Raw genomic sequence first — 15830 nt, forward strand, 5'->3', positions numbered from 1 at the left:
AGTGGGTACTGCAGCCCGTTATTGGCCCATGCGCATTGGCACCGCCGCTTTCGTGCTCGTTGCTGCCTCCGTGTGGCCAAAAGCGGGTACTGCAGCCCTGTTATTGGCGCATGCGCACTGGCGCCGCCACTTTCGTGCTCGTTGCTGCTGCCATCTAGCCAGAAGCAGGTGCAGCAGCCCGTTATTGGCGCATGTGCAGTCTCGCCGCCGCTTTAGTGCTCGTTGCTGCCGCCCTGTGGCCAGAAGCGGGTACTGCAGCCCGTTATTGGTGCATGTGCAGTCTCGCCGCCGCTTCCGTGCTCGTTGTTGCCGATAAGTGGCCAAAAGCTGGTACTGCAGCCCGCGATTGGCGCTTGTGCGAATCACGGGCTGCAGTAGCGGCTTCTGGCCAGACGGCGGCAACAACGAGCACGAAAGCGGTGGCGCTACTGCGCATGCGCGAAAAAATGGGCTGCAGTACCGCCTTTTGACCACAGGCGGAAGCAACGAGCGCGAAAGCTGCGGCGCCAGTGTGCATGCGCCAATAACGGGCTGCAGTACTCGCTTCTGGCCACGGGGCGGCAGCAACCAGCAAGAAAGCGGCGGTGTCAATGCGCCTGCGCCAATAATGGGCTGCAGTACCCGATTCCGGTAACAGGGTGGCAGCAACGAGGAAGAAAGCGGCGGGGCCAGTGCGCATGCGCCAATAACGGGCTGCAGTACCGGATTATGGCCACAGGGCGGCAGCAACGAGCAAGAAAAAGGCGGCGCTAGTGCGCATGCGCCAAAAACGGGCTGCAGTACCGACTTCTGGCCACAGGGTGGCAGAAACGAGCAAGAAAGCGGTGGCGCTAGTGCGCATGCGCCTATCACAGGGCTGCAGTACCCGATTCTGGCCACAGGGTGGCGGAAACGAGCAAGAAAGCGGAGGCGCTAGTGCGCATGCGCCAATCACAGGGCTGCAGTACCCGATTATGGTCACAGGGTGGCAGCAACGAGCACGAAAGCGGCGGCCAGTGCGCATGCGCCAATATCGGGCTGCAGTACCCGATTCTGGCCACAGGGCGGCAGCAGTGAACACGAAAGCGGCGGCGCTAGTGCGCATGCGCCAATCACGGGCTGCAGTACCCCCTACTGGCCACAGGGTGGCAGAAACGAGCAAGAAAGCGGCGGCGCTAGTGCGCATGCGCCAATAACGGGCTGCAGTACCCGATTCTGGCCACATGGTGGCAGCAACGAGCAAGAAAGCGGCGGCGCGAATACGCATGCGCCAATCACAAGGCTGCAGTACCCGATTATGGCCACAGGGTGGCAGAAACGAGCACGAAAGCGGCGGCGCTAGTGGGCATGCGCTAAAGTTGGGCTGCAGTACCCGCTTTTGACCACGTGGCGGCAGCAACGAGCACGAAAGCGGCGGCCAGTGCGCATGCGCCAATCACGGGCTGCAGTACCCGATTCTGGCCACAGGGTGGCGGAAACGAGCAAGAACGCGGAGGCGCTAGTGCGCATGCGCCAATAACGGGCTGCAATACCCGATTCTGGCCACAGGGTGGCAGCAACGAGCACGAAAGCGGCGGCCAGTGCGCATGCGCCAATCACGGGCTGCAGTACCCCATACTGGCCACAGGGTTGCAGCAACGAGCAAGAAAGCGGCGGCGCCAGTGCGCATGTGCCAATAACAGGGCTGCAGTACCCAGTTTCCACCACCTGGCGGCAGCAACGAGCACTAAAGCGGCGGCCAGTGCGCATGCGCCAATGACAGGGCTTCAGTACCCGATTCTGGCTACAGGGTGGCAGCAACGAGCAAGAAAGTGGCGGCGCCAGTGCGTATGCGCCAATAACGGGCTGCAGTACCCGATTATGGCCACAGGGTGGCAGAAACGAGCACGAAAGCGGCGGCGCTAGTGGGCATGAGCTAAAATTGGGCTGCAGTACCCGCTTTTGACCACGTGGCGGCAGCAACGAGCACGAAAGCGGCTGCCATTGCGCATGCGCCAATAACGGGCTGCAGTACCCGATTCTGGCCACATGGTGGCAGCAACTAGTACGAAAGCGGCAGCGCCAGTGCGCATGCGCCAATCACGGGCTCCAGTACCCGATTCTGGCCACAGGGTGGCAGCAGTGAACACGAAGGTGGCGGCGCTAGTGCGCATGTGCCAATCACGGGCTGCAGTACCCGATTCTGGGCACAGGGTGGCGGAAACGAGCAAGAAAGCGGCGGCGCTAGTGCGCATGCGCCAATAACGGGCTGCAGTACCCGATTCTGGTAACAGGGTGGCAGCAACGAGCAAGAAAGCGGCGGCGCCAATGCGCATGCGCCAATCACAGGGCTGCAGTATCCGATTATGGCCACAGGGTGGCAGAAACGAGCACGAAAGCGGCGGCGCCAGTACGCATGCGCCAATCACGGGCTCCAGTACCCGATTCTGGCCACAAGGTGGCAGCAGTGAACACGAAGGTGGCAGCGCTAGTGCGCATGTGCCAATCACGGGCTGCAGTACACGATTCTGGCCACAGGGTGGCAGCAACGAGCACGAAAGCGGCGGCGCTAGTGCGCATGCGCCAATCACGGGCTGCAGTACACACTTCTGGCCACAGGGTGGCAGAAAAGAGCACGAAAGCGGCGGCGCTAGTGCGCATGCGCCAATCACAGGCTGCAGTACCCGATTCTCGTCAGAGGGTGGCAGCAACGAGCACGAACGCGGCGGCGCTAGTGCGCATGCGCCAATAACGGGCTGCAGTACCCCCTTTCGACCACATGGCGGCAGCAACGAGCACGAAAGCGGCGGCCAGTGCGCATGCGCCAAAAACGGGCTGCAGTACCCGATTCTGGCCACAGTGCGGCAGCAGTGAACACGAAAGTGGCGGCGCTAGTGCGCATGTGCCAATCACGGGCTGCAGTACCCGATTATGGCCACAGGGTGGCAGCAGTGAACACGAAAGTGGCGGCGCTAGTGCGCATGTGCCAATCACGGGCTGCAGTACACACTTCTGGCCACAGGGTGGCAGAAAAGAGCAAGAAAGCGGCGGCGCTACTGCGCATGCGCCAAACACAGGGCTGCAGTACCCGATTCTGGCCACAGGGTGGCAGAAACGAGCAAGAAAGCGGCGGGGCCAGTGCGCATGCGCCAATAACGGGCTGCAGTACCCGATTCTGGTAACAGGGTGGCAGCAACGAGCAAGAAAGCGGTGGGGCCAGTGCGCATGCGCCAATAACGGGCTGCAGTACCCGCTACTGGCCACAGGGTTGCAGCAACGAGCAAGAAAGCGGCGGCGCCAATGCGCATGTGCCAATAACAGGGCTGCAGTACCCAGTTTCCACCACCTGGCGGCAGCAACGAGCACGAAAGCGGCGGCCAGTGCGCACGCGCTAAAATTGGGCTGCAGTACCCGCTTTTCACCACGTGGTGGCAGCAGTGAACACGAAAGTAGCGGCGCTAGTGCGCATGTGCCAATCACGGGCTGCAGTATCCGATTATGGCCACAGGGTGGCAGCAGTGAACACGAAAGTGGCGGCGCTAGTGCGCATGTGCCAATCACGGGCTGCAGTACCCGATTCTGGCCACAGGGTGGCAGCAGTGAACACGAAAGCGGCGGCGCTAGTGGGCATGCGCTAAAATTGGGCTGCAGTACCCGCTTTTAACCACGTGGCGGCAGCAACGAGCACGAAAGCGGCGGCCAGTGCGCATGCGCCAAAAACGGGCTGCAATACCCGATTCTGGCCACAGGGTGGCAGCAGTGAACACGAAAGTGGCGGCGCTAGTGCGCATGTGCCAATCACGGGCTGCAGTACCCGATTCTGGCCACAGGGTGGCAGAAACGAGCACGAAAGCGGCGGCGCTAGTGCGCATGCGCCAATCACGGGCTGCAGTACCCGATTCTCGTCAGATGGTGGCAGCAACGAGCACGAAAGCGGCGGCGCTAGTGCGCATGCGCCAATAACGGGCTGCAGTACCCCCTTTCGACCACATGGCGGCAGCAACGAGCACGAAAGCGGCGGCCAGTGCGCATGTGCCAAAAACGGGCTGCAGTACCCGATTCTGGCCACAGGGTGGAAGCAACGAGTACGAAAGCGGCGGCGCTAGTGCGCATGCGCCAATCACGGGCTGCAGCGCACGGTGTTGTCCATTATCGTGCGCCTATTCTTTTAGGGGAATTACAGCCAGGCGACTGGATTTTCAGAAGAAGAAGAGGGGCAGGAGGAAGGAAGGAGAAAGAAGCATCTGACCCGTCAAATTCTCCCGGCAGTGCCGAGAGCGAGAGCTGCAGTGAGTCCTGGGCCTTCGGGGCCCTGTCACCCGTCTTGTGCGTCCCGGTCCATTCCTGCCCCTCTCTTCCCCATTCTTTTTTTTTTTTTTTTCTTCTCTATACCTTTTCTTTCTATTATTCTGTCCTGCTCCCCCTTACTCTCTCACTTTCTCTCTCTCATCCTGGTGTTCCCTTTTCTTTTTCTGTCTGCACTTTTGAGGATGAGTTATTTGACAACCTGGCAAACAGACTAATCAATTAATTAACTTGACAATGAAACTAATTTTTGAGTGTCCTGACAGTGAACTACCTTCCTTATAAGAATGAAAACTCTGCCCAGGTTAAGACCCTTTCCCTGAGCATGTGTAGTCATAGAAGCATTACGTAAGCCATATTCTAAATGCATGTTAATCACTAGCAATCAATATCTAATAGGTGTGTTTGGAAAAGCACTAAGATCTGATTTTTGTGTGTAAAAGAAGCATGAAAACCTGCTGTTGGTGTACGTGATTTGTGGAAAAGTCCCCCAAGCAGCCAGGCCTGAATAAATACGCTATCTCTCCTGAGCGTGTTCAGATGGGTTTATTGCCCGCCGGGCATGAATCCTGTTTTGGGATAACAGTTTTTTGGCGACCCAGATGGGATGGCTGTAACGCCCTGTCCGGAGCGACTGGCTGACTGTTGGCGGGGAGACCCACGCCCCCGCCCACCGCGCATTCGCGGCTGCTGGCCACGCCTCCGCCTGCTCGCTGCGGCTGGCCACACACACACCCGCCGCCCCCACCCCCCCACCCCCCCGCGCATGCGCGGTGGCAGTCCCGGGACTGGAGGACTGGCAGCTCATAGAGCGCAAGTTCGGGGGCCTGAGGGGCATGTCAGGCGGTTAATCCCAGTGCTGGTAGCTATAGTTACCGCTGGGAGGGGGGGGAGCGTGGGCCGGGCTGGAAGAGCCCCCGGGGCGGGCAGTGAGGCTGCGGGCAGCGGCCCCTCCCTGTCCGGGGCGGTGCTGGAGGAGGAGCCGGTGCGAGCCGAGGGAGCAGCAGAGAGAAGGGGAGCGGGGCCGCGCGGTCGTTCGCCTGGTGGCTGCTGGGGAAAGCCGCGCGGTGCGGCGGGGCCGGCGGCAGAAGCCGCTCCGGGTCGGGGCCGGGCGGCGGCGGCGGCGATTCCCGGAGCCGCGCGGGGCCGGGCTTCCGGGTACGTGGGCGACGGGCGGGCGCTGTAGTCACGTGAGCGGGGCTTCCTGTCGGCCATGTTGACTCCCCGGGGCACGGCGGGAGCTGTAGTTTTCGCGCACTCGGCTGCCCGGCAGCTGCGTCGCTGCCGGGCGCGCACGGCACGGCACAGTCCTCGCTACTGGCGCGGCCCCGCGGCGCAGCGCGAGGGGCGGTTTTGTGGCGGGTTCGTGCGGTTTCCCACGGGCTGCCCGCGGCTCCCCCAGGACCGGTGTGCCCGTGCCCCGGCAGTGCGCATGCGCGGTGGGAGGTGGCCGGTGGGGCTCCGGTTGCGTGCCATCTGCGGCAACAATGGCCGGTGCTGCTGCCGCCTCTTTCCCTTTTCCGGCGCGATGAGGCTGCGTAGTCAGTGAGTGAGCGAGGCTGTGTGAGTAGGGGGATCGCGTGTTGGGGGCTGTACTGTGCAGGGAACGGGGGTGACCGGGCACCGAGGGGAGACTCGGCCTGTGGGAAAAATGGAAACGTGGCCCTGGGAAAATGGCCGTGGAGAGGGGCCGGGCTGTGCTGGGCTTGGAGGGGACGTGGCCAGGCACGGCTCCCCACGGGAGCCCTTCAGCTTGGGGGGTTTGGGGTGCGGTGCTGACAGTGCTGGAGAAAGAAAACCTGAAGCGGCACTAAGGAAGTGATGCCCTGCCTGTGCGGGTGCTGCCCCGCAGAGAGGTGGGGCTGGGCCCTCTGTAATTCTCAAGTGCTCCCCAAACCTGCACGTGGGTCTCTGGGGGTGCAGGGCTGTCGGGTGGCAGCATTCCCCCCCCCACACCCCTCGGCATCGCCCGTGGGGACTGCAGAGGGGGTCAGGTAGCAGACGGGGTGAGCTGTGTTGTGGGCCAGAAATGGAGACAACGTTTTGTGTACCTGGGGCTTGAGAACAGACTCGTGTGGCTGATTGAGGGGCTCAGAAACAGACGGGGTTGTGTGGCTTTGGGCTCAGAAACAGAGGTCAAGTTGTGCATTTTTGGGACTTTAGAAGAGGCTCAGCAGGCAGGTTTTTGGGCTCAGAAAGAGGCACTAAGGCAGCTGGTTTGGGGGCCAAAAGCAGAATGCAGTTTGGCTAGTTCTGCAGGCAGGTGAGAGGTGGAGGGGTGGGGTGGGGGGGGTGGTGGTGGAGGATGGTGTCCCTGCAGGGTCAGAAAGGTGGGACAGCCGCCTGTGACGGCGTGGCGGGTGCTGTAGTCACGTGACTGATGCAATAGATGTAGTGAAAGAGCAGATATTGTTTCCAATAAAGGTTGCTTTCTTCAATCAGTATTTTGCAGGTTGTAAACTTAAGGCAGGTGAGAAAACTTGTTGCTGCTCCCCTGGCTGCTTTTATGCCTTCTGGTGGTTCACCCCTCCCCTTTCCCAGGTGATTGTGGTCAGGGTGGTGGGTGGGGCCTGGGATATATGAGCCACAGCCTCTCCTCAGCAAGGTCTTTCTGCTTTTGGGCATCTCTGAGGTCAGTGGTCTGGTGTTCCTTAAGTTAGTGGCAGATATTGAGGTGTTGAAGCTCTTTAGGTAGGTGTGTTTTGATCATCCCAGAAAGAGATGTCCCTGAGGTAAGAGTTTCAGGATCAGTTAAGGTTCAGCAGTGTACATAATATGAAATACACTGGTCTGTAGAGGTCTATTTTCAGGTAAGTACTTTTGTATTGACTGGGTGGGGTGGGTAAAATGGTTTAATAGTGTACACTTACAGTTTTTCTTTTCCTTCTAGAGGCACTGCATTTTCCTGGCTTTTTCTGTCTTTAATGAAGATGGGATCTTGTTTTTTTCCCTAGTATTACTGGATACATTGGAAGTCGTTGATATTATCTGTCTAAATAGGACTAATGCTGAGGTGATGGAGCAAGGGTTAGAGTGAGCATCTTGTATGTATCTGTATATAGGGTTTTAGCATTGCTTAAGAAAGTAGCATGGATGTAAGGCACAGTGTCTTTCAGGATATGGGATGGCTCATAGTGTTTTCCCAGTTGTCCGCAGAGCAACGGATTGTTTTGCAGGTGCCGTCTAGGCAGCCTTTGGAATAGGATGAGTGTTTGAGGTGAGTCAGGATAGTAGAGAGGAGGGCCAGGTGTTTTCACAGAAACACAACTACACTGTTTGGTCTTTTGGTGTCATAGGTGTCACAAGTGATGATGGCTGTAGTGTCCAACACCCAAACTGGCATGGAGCTGGTGAGCAGAAAGTCTGATGTTTTTGAGGAGGAGCTCTTTGTGGGAGATGGTCGCGAGAGCTGACACGATGTTGGCTCCTGGTGCTGTTTTTGTGCAGCTGATGAAGAGGAACCTGGCGTCTATAGGAATATCTGGGTTAGCGGATGCGGTTGCTGTTGAAGATGGCTTTAGACCCCCAGATAAGTTGAGAGACTGGTGTTTGGGAGAGGGCTCTGGGGCGAGCCAAGGTTGGGAATGGGAGGGAGGGGTTTTCAAGTTAACGTAGGGGAGAGGACCGTCCAGGAACAGTGCCTTTTGGGCAGGGAAAGGGAGCAGGTTAACTTTCTGCCCAAGACTGCCATGTGCCAGGCAGGGCAGTTCTAGCCTATGGCTATGTTGTTGTGTAGTTTGTGTTTCTGTTTTATGTGTCCTAGAGCTTCCTCGGGTCACGACATCCTTGTTGCTCTTTGTGCCGAAGTAGCGCAGCGTGCGCTTCAGGCACCATCCCTAGGGTCTAGAATGCCCGGAGTCATCGGCAGAATGCCGGTCGGGTGCTTCTTTTATTGCATTACAAGCCTAAAGCATGGATAGGTCTCGGAAGTTTCAGGTCGGTCTGCTTTTGTAGCATTGTTCTAGGCTGCATTAACATCTTTGATCTCGAGCGGTCCATCATTGCAAAGACCTTTTCTGGATGTTCTTCCCTGCATCTTTCTATGCTTAGGTCTTGAAGTAAGCTGTCTTGCATATGACTCATCCCAGTTGCTCCCATCTGTTTTTGTCTTGGGCCACAGTGTTTGGCTCTTCTCAGCCTGCCATGGATTCTGGCTCTTGGCCCCCTAGGTCTTCTCATCTGGCACTGTCTGTGGCCGAGGGGTCATTCTTAGAGAGCTTGTTTTAATGTGTCGGTCACAGCATTTGTCTTGTATGTGTGCAGTGTTGGTCTGTGCCTGTTTATGTCTGGGTTGGAGCTGCTCTGCCTGGGGGCACAGCAGTGATAGCCAACAAAAGAATAGCAATAAGAATCTATAGTTAATAGGGTGATAAGCCTAGATTTTGTAGGCCAAGGTGTGCAGTCTGTTTCAGAGCAAGTAGCCATATATGCAGCAGGCGTAAAACTTTTCTCTGTAGTGTTATGCAGAGATGCTGGGGATGACCAGGTTGTGTTTAATGGCAGGCTGCAATGACAATCTAGATGGCATACCTAAAGGAGACCTCTGGAATTGTTAAGCCGTCACTCGGCATCCGGGTGACTTGTTCGATGCTATTTTTTCAGATGCAGAGGGGTGACCCATGGGACAAAGGGTGACAGAGGAGGTGAGCGGAGCACCGTGAGAAGGTAGGTCGACATGTGGTGTCAGAGGGACGACGTGACCGGTGTCTATGTGAGTAGGCTATAAGCATGTCTTGTTTTGAAGGTGTGAAGAAAGACAGCGGCACCAGAGGCGAGTCGAATGAGGTGTGGTATGACCAGTGTGCTCAAATATCAGTTATTTTTCAGGCATCATATTGTTGGTGAAGTAAGAAGCATCCCCTGTTGTTTGTGTCTTACAGGCGGTATCCAAGTCTCCACAGGAGAACCCGTGACTGGCAGAGGTGGGGTGGGTGAGCACACAAGGTGAAGGAGTGGGAGAGGGTTATTGGTGTGGGTGGGCTGTAGTTTTGGGCAGTATCCCACCAAGTGTTACTTTGGTTTTTGCAGGTGACATTCGTAGCCTTGGAAGGGTGAAGCCGCATGCTCGACGAGCGGTCTGAGAAGGTGAGGCGGCATCGGCCGGGTCTGCGTTTAAAGCGTCCCACGACATCTAAGCAAAATGTTTCTCTTTGGTTTTGCAGGTGCTGTGCAGGCAGCCTTTGGAGTTGGATGAGCATTTGAGGTGAGGTGGGGCGGTAACAAGGAGGAGCAGGGGCGGGTGACTTGTCAGAAGTGCAACGGTGATTTTGTGTCTCTTGGTATCTTAGGTACCACAAGCAACGATGGCCGCAGTGTCTGACTCTGGAACGAGGAGGCGAGCGGCGCTTCTGAGGAGAGTGTTATGAAAGAGGTTGCCATCGGCTGGCACGACGCTGACTGGTCGCACTCTTTGTGGGTGTCCCGCAGATGATGCGGAGGAACCTGGTGGCTCAGGAACATCCCAGTTAGCCCATGTGGTTATTGTGGAAGACGACTCTGGCCCCTGGTCCTCTGAAAGCTAAGTTGAGGGTCCAGGGCTGGGAAGGGTCTGGGTGGAAGGGACAGGGTTGGGAATTGCAGGGAGGCCTTCTCATGTTAGCGTAGGGGAGAGGACTGTGCAGGAGCAGTGCCCTTTGTGCTCACAAAGGGAGCGAGTTAATTCTCAGCACCAGAATACTGTGTGCTGGGCAGGGCAGTTCCAGCCTGTGTCTGTGTTGTGTATTATGTATCTTATACCATGCAGTTCTCAGGTCTTGATGTCTGTGTAGCTCTTTATGATCAGCTGGCATCTCAATAGCCCTCCCAAGAGTCTCATGTGCATCAACTCATCAGCTTAGTGCCCGTCGAGCCTTTCTTGTCTTGCAATTGTAACTCGAAGTGTGGATTCATCAGGTGCGTGTTGCATCAAGGATGTTTTTGAGCAGTGGTCTCTAGCGTGGGCGAGCTAGATGGCACCTGCAGCTGTGTGTTTTTGAGAGTTCTTTTGGCACGTGGTAGTCTTCTGGGATTTCATCCCCATGTCTTAGGCCTTGAAGCCCGGCTTCTCCTGTATCTGTTGTTCTGGTTTCAATGGTAGCTTTGTCTCACAGGCTGCAGCGGTCGACTCTCATTTTGGGGCCGCTTCAATGCGTCTGTGCCATCGTGGTGCTGTAGGGCTTCTCTGCCGGCAGCATCTTCCCTACGGTCATCGTTCTTCTCGCTTGTGGTCTTCTTGTGTCTCACAGTCGCTTCACTTGTGGTGTCTGTGTGCGGTGTAGGTCTGTGCCAGGGGTGCAGCTGTCCTGCCCAGGAGTTTAGCCGTAGTAAAGATGACGGGAGTGTAGGTTTGTAGTTGTGTAGTAATACCTGGATCTGCACAGATGCTTTTGGCAAAGATCATACAGTCCATCTCCGGGCAAGTAGCTGTAGACAGCTGCCACAGAGTTAATCTCCTTGTGTTTGGCAGGTGCCGGAGGGTGGACTTGCTGGGAGTGACAGTTTGTGCAGTAGTTGAGTGGGTTGAACATTGAATGACTCTTAGCTTGTATGTGGGGCTCAATATTTAGGGTTTTGGGTATTTTGGTAGTAGTTAGAAGGGAGACAGAAATGGAGGACAAAGCTTTGGTCTCATAAAAGTCTTGGTTAACAACGAGGTGGCTTGCCTTATGTCGTTTGGGTTGTTTAGGCGCAAAGCGAGAAGCTGCTTCCTGGAGGGTGGTGGAAGATATCAGAGCATCTGTGTGACCGGTGGCTCTGATGGGCTTACTCTGGTTTTATTTTCTAGGTGTGAATCGATGTGCGAAGTGGGATACCTGCACCCTTGGACTCTGGCAAGGTGAGTGATGACCTGTGTGCTGATGCAGCAGTTTTTTGAGGTGTCATAATATTGTTGTAGCTAAAATCATATCCTGTTTTAGTTCTTTCGGTGGTGATCAGGCCTTGGCACAGCAGATGGAAGAATCCATCTCTGAGTGGCTGAGGTAAATGAGCAGGGGAGAGGAAGCACCGTGAGCCAGCTGAGGATTCGGGCCGCATCTCACTCCATGCTTTTTCGTCTGTTTATTTTGCATGTGCCACTCTCGTTCCCAGACGGTTGACGTTGCAGAGTCAAGGGCAGTTTCAGAAAAGGTGAGAGAGTTGTTAATCGGTCTGATCAGACCTGAATTGCTGAGGATCACGTGGCAATTCGAATGACCGTTTTCTTTGCTTTTGCATGCATTGTGAAGTCTCTGCTCAAACAGCAGGGGATTTGAGGTGAGTTGGTGGAAGAGAGGAGCAGCAGGCTCGGAGATGCCGAGTGGGCAATTGCTTCTGAGTAGGATGGTGGCAGCATTTCTCCAGTTTTGTGGCTTCCATGAGAGATGGGGGGGGTGCAGCATACAGTTATTGGGAGCGGTGCGGCTCTTCTGAGGAGGGTGTCATTGTGGTAGAGGTTGATACAGGTCAGCGTGTTGGTGACGCGTGGTGCTCTGTCTTGCAGGTGATGAACCTGGTGAATGCTGGGAAACCCCAGTTAGATAATGTGCTCCCGATGAGGATGAATTATGGACTGTGCTCTCTGCTTTGGTCCCTTGACTTGCCCCACCCCACCCACTGAAAGGTGAGAAGAGGGGGTATGACATCAGGGTCAGTGGGAGGGCTCTTGAGGTTTTGTTAAATTGGGGGCAGATAGTGGGCCTGGGGCCTGTGTATGGCAGTGCGTGCGTCTCTGGGCGTTCTGTTTGGTTTTGTCTGATGTGAGTGTTACGCTGTATGGCATTAAAGTGGCAAGAGCATTGCGTAGCTCTATATCTGTATTGTGTGACCTTGTCAAGCCAGTGTTCATGTGAGTGGGAGCTGAGAAGATCTCAACTGAATTGTGAGGTAGCACGAGGGAAGCCTCTACATCAGCAATAGCTTTCATATTTTTCTTGCAGGCACCTTGTGGCAAGAAACTAGAAATGGTGAGTGATACTGGCAAAGCAGCTCTGAGATGAGTTGGTAGAGTTGTGTAGTATGCCTAGTGTGCCTTAGTTATGTGATGTGTCAATGTTTGTCTTGACCCTCACTGTTGAGGACCGTCTGGCATACTCACATCCTACTCTGCGTGCAGTCACCATCCATTGCATTTTGCAGCCTTGAGTTATTGGCACAGTGCCCATTCTGTCTTGGTAGTCAGTGTGATATAGAAGCTCAATGTTACTGATCCAGTTTAACATTGTAGATGTATTTGGTTGGTCTTTCATGTAACTTAGTCTCTGGCTAAACCACCAGGTCTCATCTCTGTGACTCTTTCTTGTGAGGTCTTCCAAGGGAGTCTTCCCTGTGTCTTTGTAGTCTTTAGTCTTTCACAGCATTTTGTCTCAACTGCTCACTGGGGGGTTATCGCTCATATATCATTCAGTGTTCTGGCATTCTCACACGGCAGGCCACACGGGGGTGTCTGTGTCACGTCACCTCGGCATCGTTGCGTGTACTGTCAGGCTGTGTCTTTTGGACTGGCATTAAGTCTACCCTGTGTGGTACTGTTGCATCCTTAGGCCATGTTTGTGAGCATGTAGATGTGTGTGTTTGAGGTGGTGCTGATTTGTGTGTTTGTAGCCATTCTCGATGGGGTGGAAAGGTCCCAGAAGGGGATGATAATGTGCTGGTGAATGTGGCCTGTTGGGGTGGAGGTGATGTAGGTTGGTTTTGGAGATGGCCAGTAGTTATCAGTAAGCAGGCTCTAGAGTTCCTTCTTTTGTCTGTTGCAGGTACAATAGGGCCACTGGGATTCCAGAAGCAAATCCTTCCATGAAGTTTGCCGCAGTGCACAAAATGAAGCAAAGAAGGACCGGGAGAGGTACACAGAGGGAAACATATTCCTCGTCTTCCAACTATGAGGGCCTGTGGTGTGGAATCACGTGAAGCGGTTGTGATGGCTTGAGGTGTATGATGGTGCAGTTCCAGGCATGGTTATGGTATTGGGGTGATCTGCCCCACTGACAGGTGATGGTTAGATAGAGTAGATGTTAAATGAGTGTTAGTATCAGAAGGTGTCTATCCTTGTATGTGAGGATGTTTTTCATTTCAGGGTATATTGAATGTAGCGAGAGTTAATGCGTCTTTTAAAAACAGTGAAGAAACTGTTGAGCAGGGGGATTTCTTTATCTCCCTGACCTGGTTTATTGTCGCTTAGTCCTGGCTGCTCTGTCAGGTGATGTTCATGGCCAGCGTTTGGGTGGATGTTAGGCTCAGGCCATGGTGTTCGCAGGCAGGGTGATTTTGGAGGCCTTCAGGAAGCAAGTTCTGAGGAGTGCCGCAGCAGTGGGGCAAGGAAGTGTTGTGGGGGTCAGATGGCCGGGTGGGTTTGCTGAGAGCAGGGGGTGGTTAGTGGGGTAGCTGAATGAGTGGTGTGTTTAGAATGTGTCTGCCTATGCATGACTGTTTAATGTAACTGGGTTTTTTTTTGTTGCAGATGGTGTTTTTTGAGTAGGTAGAAAACAAAAAAACAGAATAAAAAAACCCCAGCTGGGGGATTTTTTTTTTTTTCCCCTGGCTGGGTTTTTTTTTCCCCGGTCCCAGCCACTCTGCAAGGTGACGGTCGTCGCCAATGTCTGGATGCAGAGCGGTGTATGGATGGGGTTTTTGCAGGCAGGGCGGTTTTGGAGGCCCCCGGGAAGGGCATTCCTGAGGAGCCATGGAGCCACGGGCTGAGGGCGTGTTGTGGCGGTCAGGGAGTGGGGTGGCTTTGCTGAGGGCAGGGGTGGTTAGTGGGGTAGCTGAATGCGTGGTGTGTTTAGAATGTGTTTGCCTGTGCATGACTGCGTAATGTAATGTGGGGTTTTTTTGTTGCAGGTGGTGTTTTTTTGAGTAGTTAAGGAAAAAAGTAAAATACCCTAACTGGGGGATTTTATTTTTCACCCGGGTCCTAGCCACTCAGCGAGGTGACAGTTGTTGCCCATGTTTTGACATGGAGCAGTCTAGGGATGGCATTTTTGCAGGCAGGGTGGTTTTGTGTGGTCCTTGGGAATGGTGTTCCTGGAGTCAAGTATGTCATAGTCTCTAAACAGTTATGAATCTAGTTAGTGAAGACATGATGCTAATGGGCATGTGTGAAATGACCATAAATGCTGTGAGAGGTAATAGTGGTAGGTAAAGCACTCATCATGGTTGTAGGGGTTTTGAAGTCCATAAGTTTTTGTGTAAGGTAGGTTCAATAAAGTTGTATTTGCTGTTGGTTCCAAGGTTTAATCAGTATGTAAAAGGTGGTTTGTAATGTGCATGTAGTGAAGGTGCTTGCAGTGCTTGTAAGGTTTCCAAAGTAAATAAAGGGTTATGAGCAATGTAGGCTCAATGAAAGCATATGTGCTCTTGGTTCTAACTCTAATAAAGAAGTAAAAGCTGTTTTGTAATGTAGCTTTAAAAAAGGTGTAGTTGGTGGGGTTGGCTCCAGTGTGGTTTTTTTGGATGTGTGATTTGGTCTCTCTCTCTACCTCTGTCTGACTCTGCTCCTCCGTCTTTCTCCGTGTCTGGCTGGCTTTGCCCCTCCGTCTTTCTCCGTGTCTGGCTGGCTTTGCCCCTCCGTGTCTGGCTGTCTCCCGTCGTCCCTCTCTGTCTCCCTTAGTCTAGTTAGTTAAGAGGGAATTAGCAGCACTGGAACATGGTTGTTGCCTAGCAGTAATGAAATAAATAAAATTTTGCTTTTAAAAATAAAACTGATTAGTCCTAGGCATTTTGGCCATGGCCCAGGACTTACTATTTTTTCTTTTCCATACATAACTCTTGCACCACTACAGACTGAACCACCCCCAAACAAGCCCCCTCTACAAAACTTCACCTCCCTTCACAGCTGAAAACTCACAGCCCAAGCACGACCCCACCACAGCAGTTACACCCACCCCTCCCACACTATCTCCCCCAAGTCCCTGTTTCCGCCCGGACCCTATTCGGGGTTGCACCTCGCCGCGGGTCACTGTTCCCGCCCGGACCCTATTCGGGTTTGCACATTGCCGCGGGTCACTGTTCCCGCCCGGACCCTATTCGGGGTTGCACCTTGCCGCGGGTCACTGTTCCCGCCCGGACCCTACTCGGGGTTGCACCTTGCCGCGGGTCACTGTTCCCGCCCGGACCCTATTCGGGGTTGCACCTTGCCGCGGGTCACTGTTCCCGCCCGGACCCTATTCGGGGTTGCACCTTGCCGCGGGTCACTGTTCCCGCCCGGACCCTATTCGGGGTTGCAACTTGCCGCGGGTCACTGTTCCTGCCCGGACCCTATTCGCGGTTGCACCTGCCGCGGGTCACTGTTTATGTGCGGACCCTATTCGGGATTGCACCTTCCCCGCGCATGTCCGTGCCGATGGTCATGCTCGGGAAGTGCCGCCCCCCCCCCCCCCCCCCCCCCACGTGCGCGCTGTCGGCGGGTGCTCGGGGCGCAAAGCGCGGAACGGCAGCGCCGGTGCTGGTCTACGGCGATAACGGTGAGTGCTTCTGCCTCTTGCCCTCTTCCAGAGGCTGCATTGAGGACACGCTGCCTGGCCTTAATCCCGGTGCTGGTCGCTATAGTTACCGCGGGGTGGTGGGGGGGGGAGCGTCGGCCGGGCTGGAGGAGCCCCCGGGGCGGGCAGTGA

At 55.0% G+C, this 15830-nt stretch overlaps 1 long non-coding RNA gene across 1 annotated transcript; it reads left to right on the plus strand.

Moving 5' to 3' along the window:
* Positions 1–8865: 8865 nt before the first annotated feature.
* Positions 8866–14615, plus strand: LOC141944894 (uncharacterized). Its single transcript, XR_012629355.1, has 8 exons — positions 8866–8928; positions 9008–9048; positions 9144–9207; positions 9292–9348; positions 9426–9466; positions 9552–11077; positions 11160–11222; positions 12975–14615. It is a non-coding gene; the product is annotated as an uncharacterized LOC141944894 (long non-coding RNA).
* The last annotated feature ends 1215 nt before the right edge of the window (positions 14616–15830 follow it).

This window comes from Strix uralensis, chromosome 5 (assembly GCF_047716275.1).
Source record: "Strix uralensis isolate ZFMK-TIS-50842 chromosome 5, bStrUra1, whole genome shotgun sequence".
In the NCBI taxonomy this organism is placed as follows: domain Eukaryota; kingdom Metazoa; phylum Chordata; class Aves; order Strigiformes; family Strigidae; genus Strix; species Strix uralensis.